The sequence below is a fragment of the Columba livia genome, chromosome 2 (assembly GCF_036013475.1).
Source record: "Columba livia isolate bColLiv1 breed racing homer chromosome 2, bColLiv1.pat.W.v2, whole genome shotgun sequence".
In the NCBI taxonomy this organism is placed as follows: Eukaryota; Metazoa; Chordata; class Aves; order Columbiformes; family Columbidae; genus Columba; species Columba livia.
Window position 1 is genome coordinate 129,348,500 of NC_088603.1, and position 7,839 is coordinate 129,356,338.

General features: G+C 40.2%; 1 long non-coding RNA gene across 1 annotated transcript in view; it reads left to right on the forward strand.

The window, feature by feature from the left end:
• Positions 1-7,385, forward strand: part of LOC110363788 (uncharacterized) — a 28,953-nt gene extending 21,568 nt beyond the window's left edge. Inside the window, exon 3 of the long non-coding RNA XR_010470628.1 lies at positions 7,266-7,385. This is a non-coding gene — a long non-coding RNA (uncharacterized LOC110363788). The remainder of the gene's footprint in view (positions 1-7,265) is intronic.
• Positions 7,386-7,839: the final 454 nt, after the last annotated feature.

Consider the following 7,839-nt stretch of genomic DNA (forward strand, 5'->3'; position numbering starts at 1 on the left):
CCAGACTATCTGGCTCTGTGCCTCCAAGGCATTTGAGGGAGCAGTTCCCAGGTTATCCAGATTCTCTTCTTGCCCAGAACATGCTGGGCAATGACATTCATCTCACTTATGCTGAGTATCAAAGGAAAAACATCACACTGGCATCAGATTGATCAACGTGTCATCATCCTCCACAGCAAACAGTACTTAGGACTGAAGCACTATGGACCTCTAACAACTCATGTATGAAACTTTTGATGTATATTAGACTTTTTCAGTCCTTTGATATCTTCACATTTGCTGTTATAAAGTAACTAACTGGGAAGCTTCACAGCCATGAAAATTTGTCGTTAAGTGACTGAACTGCCCTACCTGCCAATAATGAAGCATTATATAGGACTAAATTTTTCTAACATTCTTTTGTCATCATTAACTCGTGAATGACAAATTCCTTTGCTACAAAGTGACATGGTTCAGCAAAGTTCCTTAATGCCAGCTCTATCTTCCTATCCATAAATGGTTCCCATAGTACCAAATTGAAATATTCAGATCTGTTTATTGATTTGTGGATCTACTAGGTGCCTCAGCTACTGCTACAGGGTTATGCTCTTATTGCAGTGTCTGGTTGCTTTGGAATTATTCAAAGATTAAAGATAGCTTCCTTAATTTTTTAATAAATAAGACATCTAAAAAAAAAAAAAAATCTATGTGCCAAAACTGCAGGCTTGAAACTAGAGGACTCCTATTTGTTGGAGAAGTGGGGTTCTGGAATAGTCTTCTAAGCAGAGTTTGGGGACAGAAATACAAACTCCCTTATGGGGAGTTCCCTCAGCTGATGAAAGAGATTATGTGATGTGGTTGCCTGTGAAACCCTGGGACTCAAGAGATCCCTTCTAGTCTTATGCTTAGCAAACAGGAAAGATGCCTTTAGCTGCAGTTACTGATCGTATCTAGACACCTTTGTCAGGAGTTTATTTTGCATGGGAAGGTGGAAACTGCAATCCATAAAATCCAAGTTTCATATAACAGAACCCAAACTCAGTCAGTTCAGGGGGGAATCACCCCTGTAGCAATGAACAAAATGTGAGGGTACTTGGTTGGCCTGGGAAACCCCTTGGCTTCTAGACGAGCAAAGCTCAGAGGGTTTCTGTGCCTGGGCTTGTAGGTACAAACATGCCAATAACCCAAGAAGGGCTCAGGAGTAATATGTAAGCCTTTCCTATACCCCATGGAAGGAGGGGTAGAACCAGGACTGCAATATCCATATGTCCTAAAATCAGTATTATACAAATGAACGTTTGCATGGCGTATTTTTAGCCTGTATGGAAAAGTGTCAGAACGTTGGATACCATATGAAGTCAGTGATTGTCTCCAATTCTAGAGGAATAAATCTGCTTTTTTGGTCTTTAAAATTATTATATTTAATCCTTTATTAATAGGATTATTACCTGTGAAAGTGTTAAGGCTGGCGATAATTTTCTAGGTTTTCTTAAGAGCAATCAGAGAAATAAATCCAATTGTAAAGCAGAATTTGACCTAAGACTCTGAGAATGTCAGTGTGTGAAGTAGTTGGCCTGCAGATTAACTAATACTGTCTGTGTATATGAAATTCAACTTGCAGTGGATGAACTGCAGTAAGCCCAACAGAAAACACCAAGGCAATGTTAATATTTTGCCAGCAATACGTTTATAGATGAACTCTAGCTGTATGAAAACAAATGAATTTGCAGGAACAAGAAAAGTTATTGCCACTATATATTTTAACTTTAAGAAGACTGTTTTTAATTAACAACTGTTAAATTTGATTATATATTCTGGAAGTAATTTGACTTAGCAGTCAAATTATCAATGTTTTTCACTACTTCAGAGTTAGTCTTATAATTTCTAAAGTTCCAATAATTATTAAGAATATTTAAAAAAAAATATAATCAGGCAAGAAAATCTTTGAATGATCTCAACTTTCCTGGAAAGATGTGGAATAACACAATAACTTAGGAAGAGATTGTTCCTATACTTCATAATCCAGACAAGGCATAGAAAGCTCCTTATTTTTGATCTCAAGTTATGAAAAGGATTAAGCTGAGTATTAAATAAACACATGAATATAAACACAAATATATTTGTATAAATACAAAATTATAAATATATGAATATAGACTTTTTGCATTGGAAAAAATCTGAAAGTGAAAAACTTATTTTCATAAAGATAAAAGCTATAGTAATTGGAACATGCAGGAAAACATCCAAAGAAATAAAAATTTAACTTAATAAAGGCTAAAAATAGGCTCATAAATTATTTTCTTGATCCTGGGGAAAAGGAATAACATTTAAAGATTATATTTATCAAACTATTGTATCATAGAAACAAGGTACTTTGCATTAGCTTCTTGCTTGAAAAACATCTCCAAATTATATGGAAAAGCAAGGGGTTAAATTCAGTGACAAGTGATTTAGGAAAGCCTTGGTATGCTATTTGTTTGAGGAATATCTATAGTATAAACTAGAACTGTGCAGTAACAAAAAGTGACTCACGCGAGATGGGATGTTTGATGGGAAAAGAAAAAGGAAGAAGAGATTTTGATGCATAACAGAGAAAGAAGAGCTTTTAAAAGCCTGCCTGGGAAGCAAACTCACACTTTCATTTCCTCTGTATTTTTGTCAGATGTATGAAAGACTTGATACTTTGAGAGGCTGAAAGTCCTGCTCCCTCCCTTGCTCCTGGGCCCAGGGAATTTGGCCCCCTGTGCATTCCTCAATATCAGGTCACAGATGAAGGTAATTAAAGTAACCGACTTACATGGTGAGAGAAGGTAATGAAGGCAGCAGTATGTGCTACTGCATCAGACATGGATTCCTGCAAAGCAGCTTCAGAGAAGCCAGAGCAAGTTGGTACCAGTGGTTATTGATTCAGGGACAGGATATCTCAAGGACAGAGCTTGTCATGTGGGAACCACAAGAGGATGGCCAAAACCCTGTCCAACCCTGACAAAATGGGCTTAACTAGAGAGGTCAGCATGCTCGAACAAGGTTTTTGCTGCTTGACTTTACTTTCTGCGGTGGCGTCCCCTGTAGTCCTTCAGTTGTGTGTAATACTGATTTTCCTTTCTAAAGTAAATGGTGGTTGTACCGAGATGCCCTCTCCAGCTGAGCAGGCCATCTGTTGCCCCGGCACTGACATCTCTACCTCTCCATGCCTTCCACATGGACATATCCAGAGACTTGACCTGGCTCACAGGGTGTCACACATGATTTATGTCAGAAGCTACACAGAAGTGGTCATTGCATAGGAGGCCTGGATTACTTGTGTCCCCTTATCCTTAAGGCAAATTTAATCTGGCCAGTTGATGACAGGATCAGTGGAAAACAACCTTCACAGTCTTTCGTTATTTTGCATGTATTTTTTTTTTTTAATCAAGTTATTACCATGACTATCACCACCCAGCTAGGACAAGCCAAAATGCAATGAGTGGTGCTTTGTGATGGAAGCAGAAGGCCAGCACAGGAGTGATTGCTTGCAGACTGACAGAGCCCCTTCCCAAGGATGTGTGGAGGATCCCCCATACCCTGGGGGGTCCCTGGTGACCTACAGGCTGACTTTGCTGTGGGAAGGTGGGTGGGCTCTGTCACAGGGATTCTCAGAGTCAGGCACCCCCAATGAAGGGAATGTTGATAAAAGTGCTTGAGATACTCCTCTCCAAACCCCTCTCTGATGCAGTTCGTCCTGCCATTTTGTCCTGTCTAGCTGAGTGAAAATTTGCCACTGTTGTAGAAAAGCTGTTTAGGTACTTGTTGTTTTATATGTGTTCTTCTCTGAGGAGCTAAAAATGGTGCAGATAACCACCTGAAAGACCTGGACCTTACCTAGAGAAATGGCTTTGCAGGGAAGGCAAGCAATTGTTTTTGTATTTAGTTATAAAACCAGCAGGAGATCATTTGCAGTATTGCTACTGAGGTACAGATAGAGAAAGGTTCATGTAGAAGACTTGACCAGTGAGGTGTTAGACATCCATATTCATAGTCCTGGGCAAGACATTGAATGAAATCCCATTTTTGCTTATATGTCCAGTGTTCTTGGAACAGAGCTGCCAGTAATGACTCTGCAGCCAGAGGAGATGGTGGAAGAAAGCGCTCGTGAGGAGTGCTGCAAATTCATCTCCCTTAACTTTACAGAGAGGATAAAGTATCGGTAAGATGAGCTTTCAAATTGCAAGCCCACAGTTTTTCACGCTGTCAGAATTATGATACTACAGCTCCACAAAGCATGTGGAGGTTTGGGTGAGGAGTTTCCAAAGCTGGTCTGGGTGTCGCTGAGTGTCCTGAGAGCGCCAGGGCTCTGCTGCACAGGAGAGGGGGCTGGATGAGCCAGTCAAGGCTTTCTGGCTCTCCCTCTGCAGGCAGCTGTTCTGTTTGCTTACAGATATTCAAAATAAGTTATTTTTATACAAAGTAAATACTTCTTGACATGCTGTGAGGGTAAATGTATTGTTTCTGCCGTTGTCCAGGAGCTGCAGCAGGACTGAGCTGTTACACCAGACAGGAGTGGAGTTTCCAGCCTGTTCAGATGATGAGGGAACAGGCAGCCGGATGGAGGAGGATGAGGAAACTTGGAATCAGTGACAGGCAGATTCACAGTCCATGATCTGAGTGCATCAGTGATTTTCCCTACAATGTATTCTTACCATCTCTAGCCAGTGAATGAAAAATTGAAGGTTTAGATGACATTAATCCAGCATGCTAACCATCCACTTGAATAAAAATATCCTGTTTCCACAGGGGGTATCAGCATAGTAGTCCTGATTCGTTTAATTTATCAGAATTAAAATGTAAATAAAGGTAATACGGTAAGTATAACATAACATGACAGAAGTAGGAAATGGGGCAAAATAGATCATATTCATCTCAGCTCCTGTGATCCTTCTGTGCCATGAGTCAGATGGACAGTAATGGTTCATTAATTGTGTGAGGGGCTGTGACCTGGAGAGAGATGGCCAGCAGGGAGGTTCTTGTCCTGTCAGTTCCTTTGTTTGGACAAGGAGTTTTAGGAATATATATGACTACCGGGTAAAATAACAGTTGTCTGGAAATGTTAGTGCTACAGGAATTGCCTTCTCCTTCCACTAAAATCAATGCAGGAAATATGCCTAAACATTTGCATGGTAATGATGAGTGATTTAGCATAATTATATGAAAATTGATGTGGTTTTGCTACTACTGAATGGATGTCTTGGCTGCCCATCCTACTCTTCTCTGTGTCTGGAGACTTACCCTGCAGCAGGCTGCCTCAGCTTGTGGTCTGTGTCTGGTCTTCCTCCAAGGGGTCAGCCAAAGGCACTGTCAGAAGGGAAGCTATTGTGTGTAGGTATAAATTCATAAGACTGGAAACCACAACCAAACCACTGGGCACATACTAGCATCTCACAAATCAAAACAGCTTGAGTATTGCTGCTGTGAGTTTAAATGACCACTCAGGTCAGTACAAGGATGAACCTTAAGCACAGATGCCAGCTGTGCTTTGATGCAGCCAAGGCTCTGCTTTTCAGATTTTGCCTTTCTGTGTTATCTGTACATTGACCTCCCTTGCTTGAAGCTGCAAATATCTTGAAATGGAGCTGAATTTTTAATGTGTGTCCTTCTCCCTTTTCTTTGTGATTTGCTCAATGCCTTTTGCTGACTTGGCTAGCCACGTGAAGCTAATTACTTTATAAAGATATGCTTTACAAATTAAATATATGAAAATATACTTTATATGTATATATAAATACATAGTTTATAAACATAGATTCTGGTGAGACCTTATAGCAGCCTTCCAGTACTTAAAGGGGGCTTGTAAGAAGTGTGGAGAGGAACTCTTTATCGGGGAAAGTAGTGATAGGATGAGGGGTAATGGTTTTAAAGAGGGTAGATAGAGATGTGAGTGTGATGAGACACCGGAACAGGCTGCCCAGACAGGTTGTGGATGCCTCATCCCTGAAAGTGTTCAAGGCCAGGTTGGATGAGGCTTTGAGCAGCCTGGTCTAATGGAAGGTGTCCCTGCCCATGGCAGGGGTATTGGAACTAGATGATCCTTAAGGTTCCTTCCAAGTCAAGCCACTCTATGATTCTGTGATTCAATACAATAGAAATTACTACAAACTTGGGGATATTTACCCCTCCTTTTTCCCCTCCTCCTTGCCCAGTACTATTTGTGGGCTCTCTGCTGCTCTTGCCTGTGGTTTTCTGGCTGTTGTTAATTTTATTGTCCACACTTCTTATAAATCCATGGCAGGATGTAAACCTGTCAAAATTTAAGTGTTTTGAATTAATCCCAGAATACTCTTTATATGGATTTTAAAGTATTTCCTTTGACACATAAAGGCAAATATATACACTTTGGTGTTGATAAGGTGATCTTCTCATAGAATGGACTGAAACAGCGCTACTGGCTTTGAAGAGGAGACGTCCTCTTCCAGGAACATTAATTGGTTAAACCCCCAAAATCTCCCACCGGAAACAAACCTCATGTTTTGTTCTTTCTGTCACTCTGTGCTTATTCTGAAACCACTGCGAGTGATCCGTTTTAATTTTACCGTTTAGGATTAGTACTATAATAAATCCTGATTTATAGTATAGCACAGCACAATTTTCCTTATTTTAAATTTAAATACAATTAAGGCCTGGTCTAAGTTAGAAGTTACAGTAATGGATGTTAGGTAACACCTGTTAAAGCATGACCAGCCTTCTCAGTGTGACCACGTCCACCCCAACGAAAAGGTTGTGCTCTTGGAAATAACAGGCTTTGAAATGAAAACTAAATGAGAAGGACGAGGCAGGGCAAGGTGGGGAGAGCAATGAGCTTGGGAGCCGGCTTTAGGAGCTTTGTGCTCTGGGAAGCTCTCAAAAAGGTCCAGCTGTTTTTAAACACACAAGCTGCAAAATGGACTTTCGGAAAAGGCATTTCTTAGAAAATATGCATGGATCTTGTCCTCACTGCTTTCTCCCTTTTTGTTTTTTGGAGAAGAAAGAAAGAAAGAAAGAAAGAAGAAAAGAAAGAAAGGAAGAAAGAAAGAAAGAGAAAGAAAGAAAAGAAATAAAATAAAATAAAATAAAAAAATAAATAAATAAAGAAGAATAAAGAGAAAAAGAAAGAGAAAGAAGGAAGGAAAGAAAGAACACAACTTTTTAGAATGTCAGTTTTAAAGTATCAGACATGATGTTTTAAGCTTTACTCCCTATAGTCTCCTAAGAAACACCTTCAAAAAGCATGAAATTAATAAAAAAAATCTCCACTTTTTATGCTTGCCTTTCAGATTTAGAAACTGGCCCTCCATGTGTCTGGGATTTGCAGGCTAAAGCTTGATGGCTGAAGTTCCAGAAGACAAACAAAGTCTCCTTTACAAAAATAAACACCTACTGAGTGTGGTCCTGCCTGTCAGTCACCTACAGTTTCTTTTGTTGGCAGCCAAAAGAGATAAGACCGAAGCAGCCTCAGCCCAGCAACTGTTCCCAAGCAAAGGACCCTGCGAAAGCCGAGCGATGCGAGGAGGTTTGTTGTGACTAATGCAAACTGATCGTCCTTGCAAGGGGATGGCAGCGCCCGGGGGCCCTTCGCCTCCTGTTGTTTCAAGGGAGCCTGTGGAAAGCAGCCTGGCTCAGGAGGAGCTCATAGTATTCCCTCTCTGGAAAAACAAGTGTGTGCTTGCGTTAATGAGTGTGGAAAAATTCTGTGATAGTGTCCCTGTGTATTTCAAAAGGCATAGATCAGGGCTGAAAGTAATCTTTGCTTTTTCTTTTTTTCTCATTTGTTTTTGAATTTAAGGCAGCAGAATAAGAAATATGCATACATAATAGCTTTTTTGCATTAGGATATACAGGGGGCTTTCA